Here is an 11,929-nt window from a genome sequence, read left to right on the forward strand (position 1 = left end):
GGGACAAAATCCCTCCTGAGATGTGTGCAAACCTGGTGGCCAACTACAAGAAACGTCTGACCTCTGTGATTGCCAAGAAGGGTTTTGCCACCAAGTACTAAGTCATGTTTTGCAGAGGGGTCAAATACTTATTTCCCTCATTAAAATGCAAATCAATTTATAACATTTTTGACATGCGTTTTTCTGGATTTTTGTTGTTGTTATTCTGTCTCTCACTGTTCAAATAAACCTACCATTAAAATTATAGACGGATCATGTCTTTGTCAGTGGGCAAATGTACAAAATAAGCAGGGGATCAAATACATTTTTCCCTCACTATATATATATATATATATATATATATATATTGTGACGTCACGAGAGGCTACACAGCTTTCAGCGGGATTGCTCAAGTAGTGCAAGGAGACAAGGTTCAAACAACACAAGGATTTTATTATAGGTCTTGGGAAATTAACGAAAATATAACAAAATTATGTTCTCTTGTGGCTCTTTAAGGGTTAACAGTTCAGGGATGTCTCTTCCACATCCAAAATCATAATTCTCACTCGCTCAGATAACTTTTTCCCCGGCCTTACTGTAGTCCTCGTTGCAGCTAGTGGCCAACCCAGCAAAAAGTCCTTCCAAATGTCTCTCACGTATTTCCACAGGTGCATATATCCAAAGGGGAGTATTTCCCAAAGGTAAGTATCTCCAAATCCTTATATTCCTCATGGAAGTGGACGTGCAGCACTCTTGTCCTCCAGAGAGCCCAGGTTGGAGACTGTGTTTCTTCACTTCCCAAACCTTCAGCTCATCAGCTCCTCATTTGTTTCAGCTGCGTGGGAAGATTGGCCATAGAGGGGTTGGAGTTCCCGACCATACCAGCAGATGGAGCCATAGCTGTCTGGGTTTGCAGCCATCTCAGGGGGATGTAACGTCCCTCCAGGACACAGCCTCTCGTGACATCACACATCCCCCTCCTCGGGACCGACGTCCTCGTCGGGTAAAGGCAGCGAAGAAGGCATCACGCCGGGAGAGGGCGTCCGCATTGCCGTGGTGCTTGCCAGACTGCTCTCTCTTCAACTCCTCCAACTCTAGGACCAGGGACTCCGCCTCCTGTTGTCTCTCCTTGAGTTTCTTACTGAACGCATCAGCCTTGGTTTTAGCAGAGTTTAGCTTCTGTTGAGCAGCTTTCAGTTCCTTCTCTCTCTCTGCCTCCGCATTCTTCATCTTGTTCTCCAACACCTTGTACTTCTCCTCTGCCTTCTTCTGGACCTCCTTACTACTGCGCAGGGTCTCCTCACACTCCTCGATGGTCCTGCGCAGCCTCTCCAGCTCCTCCTGTTGCTTAGGGAAGGAGCTCTGTTGGAGTTTAGCCTGGAGGATATCTAACTCTTCTGTCTTCATGTCTAACTGTTGCTTTAACAAACGATACCTCTCAGCGGTCCCCTTCAGACCAGACAGTTCTTTGTCCAGATTCTGTAGCTCCGTCTCTGTGTCGGTCTGGGCACCTGCCATCCCTATCAGAGCCCGGGCGGGAGTGAGTAACTCGGAGGATTGCACCGGAGCCTTCCCAGGATGAGTCTTGCCTCTCCGTTTCCGAGGTACTCGGGTTATCCTCTCCTGAGACTCTCTCCAGAGTGGGTAAAAGGCTGGGCAGTCTCGTCCAATTAGGACAGGGGCGGGGAGGGAATCAACCACCCCCGCCGTCGTGTGTATGGTTCCCCGTGTGCTGGTCATTGTAAGTTCAGTAATGGGGTATTCTCTGGTGTCCCCATGGACACAGGAAACTGGGAGGACTTTCCCGGGGTCAGACACGTTGGGCCCACCAAATCCTTACGCACCAGGGTGGCCCGGCTACCAGAATCCAGTAAGGCCTCCACATCATGGTGATTCACAGTTACCGGGCAGGTGGGGGGGTCGATCTGGGCCGCCATCTACGACTCCCAAGAGCGAGGCAACACGGTGTGTGGGTGCTGAGCTGGAGGACTCCGCAGTGGGCATAGGTTCATCGGCTGGTTTCCCACACTGCCAGGAGATATGTCCCATCTCCCCACACCGGTAACACTGTCGAGTTTCCCCCTCCTGGTGTACTCTTCTTGGACCCGCCTGGTTTCTGGCTCCCCCTGGAGCCGGGATAAGTCCTGACGTGGCTGGGTTCGAGACCTTGGGGTCCTTTGGACGGGTTCTTCCCATTTGTGGTGGGGCCGCACTCCTGGGGTCTTTTCGGGAAGCATTCAGCATCTCCGCTGTGGCCTGGTACTTTTCCACAGCTTCCACGGTCAGATCAGCCGTGGTCAAGGCCTGTTGACTGATGAACCGTTTTGCCTCATAAGGCAGGGCGCGTAGGTAACGATCCACCACAACGGCCTCCACCACCGCCGCTGCTGTATTCCTCTGCGGATCCAGCCATTTCCTTGCGATTCGGACAAGTTCATGCATCTGCGCCCGAGGAGGTTGGTCTGGTTGGAAGGTCCAGCTGTGAAAGCGCTGGGCCATACCAAACTTTGTGAGTCCATATCTGCTGAGGATCTCAGACTTCAGGGCATCATAGTCAGTAACCTGGTCAGGGCCCAGGTCCCGGACAGCATTCAGCGATTCCCCGGTTAGAAAGGGGGCTAACAGACCAACCCACTGTTGCTTGGGCCAGGCTTCCCTAGTGGCCGTGGCCTCAAATGCATGCAGGTATGCCTCAATGTCATCGGTAGCTCCCATCTTAGATATAAAGTCACTTGCCTTTATTGGGCGGGTATTTTGGACCCCCCTCTGTCTCTGCAACTGCAATTCCTCTGCCTTCAGAAGGTTGGCTTTCTTTTGCTCCTCCAAGAGAGCCACGTTTGCTTGCATCTGGGCTTGCTGGCCAGCAACAAGGGCTTTCAATATGTCCTCCATTTCAGTCGGGCGGGGAGCCTACGGCCAACTTGGAAAACTGGGTGATCAAACCTTCGGTATCCTCCTCTGACATGCACTATTAACGCTTGAGCGTGCCCGTATTCTCCACCATCTGTGACGTCACGAGAGGCTACACAGCTTTCAGCGGGATTGCTCAAGTAGTGCAAGGAGACAAGGTTCAAACAACACAAGGATTTTATTATAGGTCTTGGGAAATTAACGAAAATATAACAAAATTATGTTCTCTTGTGGCTCTTTAAGGGTTAACAGTTCAGGGATGTCTCTTCCACATCCAAAATCATAATTCTCACTCGCTCAGATAACTTTTCCCCGGCCTTACTGTAGTCCTCGTTGCAGCTAGTGGCCAACCCAGCAAAAAGTCCTTCCAAATGTCTCTCACGTATTTCCACAGGTGCATATATCCAAAGGGGAGTATTTCCCAAAGGTAAGTATCTCCAAATCCTTATATTCCTCATGGAAGTGGACGTGCAGCACTCTTGTCCTCCAGAGAGCCCAGGTTGGAGACTGTGTTTCTTCACTTCCCAAACCTTCAGCTCATCAGCTCCTCATTTGTTTCAGCTGCGTGGGAAGATTGGCCATAGAGGGGTTGGAGTTCCCGACCATACCAGCAGATGGAGCCATAGCTGTCTGGGTTTGCAGCCATCTCAGGGGGATGTAACGTCCCTCCAGGACACAGCCTCTCGTGACATCACAATATATATATATATATATACACACAGTGGGGAGAACAAGTATTTGATACACTGCCGATTTTGCAGGTTTTCCTACTTACAAAGCATGTAGAGGTCTGTAATTTTTATCATAGGTACACTTCAACTGTGAGAGACGGAATCTAAAACAAAAATCCAGAAAATCACATTGTTGAATCACACTGATTTGTAAGTAATTAATTTGCATTTTATTGCATAACATAAGTATTTGATCACCTACCAACCAGTAAGAATTCCGGCTCTCACAGACCTGTTCGTTTTTCTTTAAGAAGCCCTCCTGTTCTCCACTCATTACCTGTATTAACTGCACCTGTTTGAACTCGTTACCTGTATAAAAGACACCTGTCCACACACTCAATCAAACAGACTCCAACCTCTCCACAATGGCCAAGACCAGAGAGCTGTGTAAGGACATCAGGGATAAAAATTGTAGACCTGCACAAGGCTGGGATGGGCTACAGGACAATAGGCAAGCAGCTTGGTGAGAAGGCAACAACTGTTGGCGCAATTATTAGAAAATGGAAGAAGTTCAAGATGACGATCAATCACCCTCGGCCTGGGGCTCCATGCAAGATCTCACCTCGTGGGGCATCAATGATCATGAGGAAGGTGAGGGATCAGCCCAGAACTACACGGCAGGACCTGGTCAATGACCTGAAGAGAGCTGGGACCACAGTCTCAAAGAAAACCATTAGTAACACACTACGCCATCATGGATTAAAATCCTGCAGCGCACGCAAGGTCCCCCTGCTCAAGCCAGCGCATGTCCAGGCCCGTCTGAAGTTTGCCAATGACCATCTGGATGATCCAGATGAGGAATGGGAGAAGGTCATGTGGTCTGATGAGACAAAAAGAGCTTTTTGGTCTAAACTCCACTCGCCGTGTTTGGAGGAAGAAGAAGGATGAGTACAACCCCAAGAACACCATCCCAACCGTGAAGCATGGAGGTGGAAACATCATTCTTTGGGGATGCTTTCTGCAAAGGGGACCGGACGACTGCACCGTATTGAGGGGAGGATGGATGGGGCCATGTATCGCGAGATCTTGGCCAACAACCTCCTTCCCTCAGTAAGAGCATTGAAGATGGGTCGTGGCTGGGTCTTCCAGCATGACAACGACCCGAAACACACAGCCAGAGCAACTAAGGAGTGGCTCCGTAAGAAGCATCTCTAGGTCCTGGAGTGGCCTAGCCAGTCTCCAGACCTGAACCCAATAGAAAATATTTGGAGGGAGCTGAAAGTCCGTATTGCCCAGCGACAGCACCGAAACCTGAAGGATCTGGAGAAGGTCTGTATGGAGGAGTGGGCCAAAATCCCTGCTGCAGTGTGTGCAAACCTGGTCAAGACCTACAGGAAACGTATGATCTCTGTAATTGCAAACAAAGGTTTCTGTACCAAATATTAAGTTCTGCTTTTCTGATGTATCAAATACTTATGTCATGCAATAAAATGCAAATTAATTACTTAGAAATCATACAATGTGATTTTCTGGATTTTTGTCTCTCACAGTTGGAGTGTACCTATGATAAAAATTACAGATCTCTACATGCTTTGTAAGTAGGAAAACCTGCAAAATCAGCAGTGTATCAAATACTTGTTCTCCCCACTGTATATATATATACACATACACAAATATATATATATATATATACACACATACAATACACACACACATATATATATATACAGTGGGGAGAACAAGTATTTGATACACTGCCGATTTTGCAGGTTTTCCTACTTACAAAGCATGTAGAGGTCTGTAATTTTGATCATAGGTACACTTTAACTGTGAGAGACGAAATCTAAAACAAAAATCCAGAAAATCACATTGTATGATTTTTAAGTAATTAATTTGCATTTTATTGCATGACATAAGTATTTGATCACCTACCAACCAGTAAGAATTCCGGCTCTCACAGACCTGTTCGTTTTTCTTTAAGAAGCCCTCCTCTTCTCCACTCATTACCTGTATTAACTGCACCTGTTTGAACTCATTACCTTTATAAAAGACACCTGTCCACTCTCAATAAAACAGACTCCAACCTTTCCACAATGGCCAAGACCAGAGAGCTGTGTAAGGACATCAGGGATAAAATTGTAGACCTGCACAAGGCTGGGATGGGCTACAGGACAATAGGCAAGCAGCTTGGTGAGAAGGCAACAACTGTTGGCACAATTATTAGAAAATGGAAGAAGTTCAAGATGACGGTCACTCACCCTTGGTCTGGGGCTCCATGCAAGATCTCACCTCATGGGGCATCAATGATCATGAGGAAGGTGAGGGATCAGCCCAGAACTACACGGCAGGACCTGAGCAATGACCTGAAGAGAGCTGGGACCACAGTCTCAAAGAAAACCATTAGTAACACACTATGCCGTCATGGATTAAAATCCTGCAGCGCACGCAAGGTCCCCCTGGTCAAGCCAGCACATGTCCAGGCCCGTCTGAAGTTTGCCAATGACCATCTGGATGATCCAGAGGAGGAATGGGAGAAGGTCATGTGGTCTGATGAGACAAAAATAGAGCTTTTTGGTCTAAACTCCACTCGCCGTGTTTGGAGGAAGAAGAAGGATGAGTACAACCCCAAGAACACCATCCCAACCGTGAAGCATGGAGGTGGAAACATCATTCTTTGGGGATGCTTTTCTGAAAAGGGGACAGGACGACTGCACCGTATTGAGGGGAGGATGGATGGGGCCATGTATCACAAGATCTTGGCCAACAACCTCCTTCCCTCAGTAAGAGCATTGAAGATGGGTCGTGGCTGGGTCTTCCAGCATGACAACGTCCTGCAACACACAGCCAGGGCAACTAAGGAGTGGCTCCGTAAGAAGCATCTCAAGGTCCTGGAGTGGCCTAGCCAGTCTCCAGACCTGAACCCAATAGAACATCTTTGGAGGGAGCTGAAAGTCCGTATTGCCCAGCGACAGCCCCGAAACCTGAAGGATCTGGAGAAGGTCTGTATGGAGGAGTGGGCCAAAATCCCTGCTGCAGTGTGTGCAAACCTGGTCAAGACCTACAGGAAACGTATGATCTCTGTAATTGCAAACAAAGGTTTCTGTACCAAATTTTAAGTTCTGCTTTTCTGATGTATCAAATACTTATGTCATGCAATAAAATGCAAATTAATTACTTAAAAATCATACAATGGGATTTTCTGGATTTTTTAGATTCCGTCTCTCACAGTTGAAGTGTACCTATGATAAAAATTACAGACCTCTACATGCTTTGTAAGTAGGAAAACCTGCAAAATCGGCAGTGTATCAAATACTTGTTCTCCCCACTGTATATACATACATATATATATAATCGAAGATGGCATAGTACTGCAGTCGTGTATTGTGTTGTGTCCTCGTGTAAATAGCCAGTTTTTTTGTCTTTTATTCGTATATATTTCTCTATCTCACTTTCCATCCTTTAACTAAATATACTTTCCTGCAACCCGCCTAACCCAATGTGGAACGGATTCTATTATTTATTTATTTTTATCAAGAACCTATGGCTGAAACTAGCCAGCTAGCCAGCTAACTAGCTATTGCTATTAGCCACCGTTAGCGGTCTTCACCACTGTCCGTGGCCTGCACTACCTACCAGCCAGCTCTAGCCTGGACAATTATCGGCCAGTCTGCACAGCGTGCTATCGACCCAGAGCATATCTGATTTTTTCCCGGAATCACTGAATCACTTGACCTTAACACCGGACCATCGCAACTAGCTAGCTGCAACCGAATGGCTGTTGTTGGCTAATATCCACTTCCCGACGTACCAGTTAGCCTTGAGCTAGCCTCGAGCCAGGCCCATCTCCCGGCTATCTACCTCTCTGTCAACCGGACGGGACCTCCTAGTGTCGACACGGAGACCCGCCGATCCATCACGTCTGATCTGCCGACATAATCGTCTGATGTGGTTTCAACAGGCTTCCCGTTGCGACGACCACGAAGATCCATCTGCTAGCCCCGGCCCGCTAGCACGCGCAATCAACAGCCGTGCCTCCTGCTCGCCTGTGCTTTAGCAGCCTACGATCTGCTCCCGGACTGACTTAGTGCTGTTCACTGGACCTTATGATCACTCAGCTACACAGCTAATGCCAGCTGGACTGTTCCTTTACACGGTACCCCATCCTGTTTATCTGTTTAGCCTCAGCCCAAACTTTCGTTACCATTACCAGTTGTTGTCTTAGCCATCTCGAATAACACCTGTGATTGCGTTATGCCTCTCTCCCATGTCAATATGCCTAGCCTATTGCTGTTTGGGTTAGTTCTTATTATACCATTTCACTGTAGAGCCCCAAGTTCCGCTCAACCAGCTTCAGAGAGCTCCTTTGTCCCACCCCCCATACACGCAGAGACCGGCTAAATCGGTACCTCCAGTGATGCTCTCTCTTTCATAGTTACCCAATGCTTAGGTGTACCTCCACTGTACTCATATCCTTCCATATCCTTGTCTGTACATAATGCCCTGAATCTATTCTACAACGCCCGGAAATCTTCCCCCTTTCTCTGTACCCAACGCACTAGAAGACCAGTTCTTAAAGCCTTTAGCCGTATCCTTATTCTATTCCTCCTCTGTTCCTCTGGTGATGTAGAGGTTAACCCAGCCCTGTAGCCCCCAGTATCACTCCTACCCCCCAGGCACTATCATTTGTTGACTTCTGTAACCGTAAAAGCCTTGGTTTCTTGTTTGAGTTATTCACTGCGTTAGCACACTCTGCCAACCCTGATGTTCTAGCAGTGTCTGAATCTTGGCTTAGGAACGCCACAAAAAATTCAGAAATTTCCATTCCGAACTACAACTTTTTCCGTCTAGATAGAACTGCCAAAGGGGGCGGAGTTGCAATCTACTGTAGCGATAGCCTGCAGAGCTCTATCATACTATCCATGTCTGTGCCCAAACAGTTTGAGCTTCTACTTCTAAAAATCCACCTTTCCAGAAATAAGTCTCTCACTGTTGCCGCTTGCTACAGACCCCCCTCAGCCCCCAGTTGTGCCCTGGACACCATATGTGAATTGCTTGTCCCCCCATCTATCCTCAGAGTTCGTACTGCTTGGCGACCTAAACTGGGATATGCTTAACACCCCGGGCGTCCTACAATCTAAACTAGATGCCCTCAATCTCACACAAATTATCAAGGAACCTACCAGGTACAACCCTAAATCTGTAAACATGGGCACCCTCATAGATATCATCCTGACTAATTTACCCTCTAAATACACCTCCGCTGTCTTCAACCAGGATCTCAGCGATCACTGCCTCATTGCCTGCGTCCGTAATGGGTCCGCGGTCAAACGACTACCCCTCATCACTGTCAAACGCTCCCTAAAACACTTCAGTGAGCAGGCCTTTCTAATTGACCTGACCCGGGTATCGTGGATGGATATTGACCTCATTCCGTCAGTAGAGGATGCCTGGATGTTCTTCAAAAGTGCTTTCCTCTCCATCTTAAATAATAATAATAATAATAATAATAATAATAATAATAATAATAATATTATGCCATTTAGCAGAAATAACCATGCCCCATTCAAAAAATTCAGAATTAAGAACAGATATAGCCCCTGGTTCACCCCAGACTTGACTGCCCTTGACCAGCACAAAAACATCCTGTGGCGTACTGCATTAGCATCGAACAGCCCCGCGATATGCAACCTTTCAGGGATGTCAGGAACCAATATACACAATCAGTTAGGAAAGCAAAGGCTAGCTTTTTCAAATAGAAATTTGCATCCTGTAGCACTAACTCCAAAAAGTTTTGGGACATTGTAAAGTCCATGGAGAATAAGAGCACCTCCTCCCAGCTACCCACTGCACTGAGGCTAGGAAACAATGTCACCACCGATAAATCTATGATAATCGAGAATTTCAATAAGCATTTTGCTACGGCTGGCCATGCTTTCCACCTGGCTACCCCTACCCCGGCCACCAGCTCTGCACGCTCCGCTGCAACTTGCCCATGCCCCCCCCTGGTTCTCCTTCACCCAAATTCGATAACTGATGCCCTGAAAGAGCTGCTAAATCTGGACCCCTACAAATCAGCTGGGCTAGACAATCTGGAACCTTTCTTTCTAAAATTAGCCGCCGAAATTGTCGCAACCCCTATTACTAGCCTGATCAACCTCTCTTTCGTATCGTCTGAGATCCCCAGAGATTGGAATGCTGCCGTGGTCATCCCCCTCTTCAAAGGGGGTGACACTCTAGATCCAAACTGTTACAGACCTATATCCATCCTGCCCTGCCTTTCGAAAGTATTTGAAAGCCTAGTTAAACAGATCACCGACCATTTCAAATCCTACCGTACCTTCTCCGCTATGCAATATGGTTTCCGAGCTGGTCATGGGTGCACCTCAGCCACGCTCAAGGTCCTAAACGATAAAATAACTGCGATCGATAAAAGACAGTACTGTGCAGCCGTCTTCATCGACCTGGCCAAGGCTTTTCACTCTGTCAACCACCGCATTCTTATTGGCAGACTAAATAGCCTTGGTTTCTCAAATGACTGCCTCGCCTGGTTCACCAACTACTTCTCAGATAGAGTTCAATGTGTCAAATCGGAGGGCCTGTTGTCTGGACCTCTGGCAGTCTCTATGGGGGTGCCACAGGGTTCAATTCTCGGGCCGACTCTATTCTCTGTGTACAGTGGGGGAAAAAAGTATTTAGTCAGCCACCAATTGTGCAAGTTCTCCCACTTCAAAAGATGAGAGAGGCCTGTAATTTTCATCATAGGTACACGTCAACTATGACAGACAAAATGAGAAAAAAAGATCCAGAAATTCACATTGTAGGATTTTTAATGAATTTATTTGCAAATTATGGTGGAAAATAAGTATTTGGTCAATAACAAAAGTTTCTCAATACTTTGTTATATACCCTTTGTTGGCAATGACACAGGTCAAACGTTTTCTGTAAGTCTTCACAAGGTTGTCACACACTTTTGCTGGTATTTTGGCCCATTCCTCCATGCAGATCTCCTCTAGAGCAGTGATGTTTTGGGGCTGTCGCTGGGCAACACGGACTTTCAACTCCCTCCAAAGATTTTCTATGGGGTTGAGATCTGGAGACTGGCTAGGCCACTCCAGGACCTTGAAATGCTTCTTACGAAGCCACTCCTTCGTTGCCCGGGCGGTGTGTTTGGGATCATTGTCATGCTGAAAGACCCAGCCACGTTTCATCTTCAATGCCCTTGCTGATGGAAGGAGGTTTTCACTCAAAATCTCACAATACATGGCCCCATTCATTCTTTCCTTTACACGGATCAGTCGTCCTGGTCCCTTTGCAGAAAAACAGCCCCAAAGCATGATGTTTCCACCCCCATGCTTCACAGTAGGTATGGTGTTCTTTGGATGCAACTCAGCATTCTTTGTCCTCCAAACACGACGAGTTGAGTTTTTACCAAAAAGTTATATTTTGGTTTCATCTGACCATATGACATTCTCCCAATCCTCTTCTGGATCATCCAAATGCACTCTAGCAAACTTCAGACGGGCCTGGACATGTACTGGCTTAAGCAGGGGGACACGTCTAGCACTGCAGGATTTGAGTCCCTGGCGGCGTAGTGTGTTACTGATGGTAGGCTTTGTTACTTTGGTCCCAGCTCTCTGCAGGTCATTCACTAGGTCCCCCCGTGTGGTCCTGGGATTTTTGCTCACCGTTCATGTAATCATTTTGACCCCACGGGGTGAGATCTTGCGTGGAGCCCCAGATCGAGGGAGATTATCAGTGGTCTTGTATGTCTTCCATTTCCTAATAATTGCTCCCACAGTTGATTTCTTCAAACCAAGCTGCTTACCTATTGCAGATTCAGTCTTCCCAGCCTGGTGCAGGTCTACAATTTTGTTTCTGGTGTCCTTTGACAGCTCTTTGGTCTTGGCCATAGTGGAGTTTGGAGTGTGACTGTTTGAGGTTGTGGACAGGTGTCTTTTATACTGATAACAAGTTCAAACAGGTGCCATTAATACAGGTAACGAGTGGAGGACAGAGGAGCCTCTTAAAGAAGAAGTTACAGGTCTGTGAGAGACAGAAATCTTGCTTGTTTGTAAGTGACCAAATACTTATTTTCCACCATAATTTACAAATAAAGTCATTAAAATCCTACAATGTGATTTTCTGGATTTTTTTTTCAAAATTTGTCTGTCATAGTTGACGTGTACCTATGATGAAACTTACAGGCCTCTCTCATCTTTTTAAGTTGGAGAACTTGCACAATTGGTGGCTGACTAAATACTTTTTTCCCCCACTGTATATCAATGATGTCGCTCTTGCTGCTGGTGACTCTCAGATCCACCTCTATGCGGACGACACCATTTTGTATACATCTGGCCCTTCACTGGACA

General features: G+C 46.9%; 1 protein-coding gene across 3 annotated transcripts in view; it reads right to left on the reverse strand.

Moving 5' to 3' along the window:
• The window catches only part of cep104 (centrosomal protein 104), a 73,567-nt gene that overhangs the window by 36,808 nt on the left and 24,830 nt on the right, over positions 1-11,929 (reverse strand). The window lies entirely within an intron of this gene.

This window comes from Coregonus clupeaformis, chromosome 24 (assembly GCF_020615455.1).
Source record: "Coregonus clupeaformis isolate EN_2021a chromosome 24, ASM2061545v1, whole genome shotgun sequence".
Classification (NCBI taxonomy): Eukaryota; Metazoa; Chordata; class Actinopteri; order Salmoniformes; family Salmonidae; genus Coregonus; species Coregonus clupeaformis.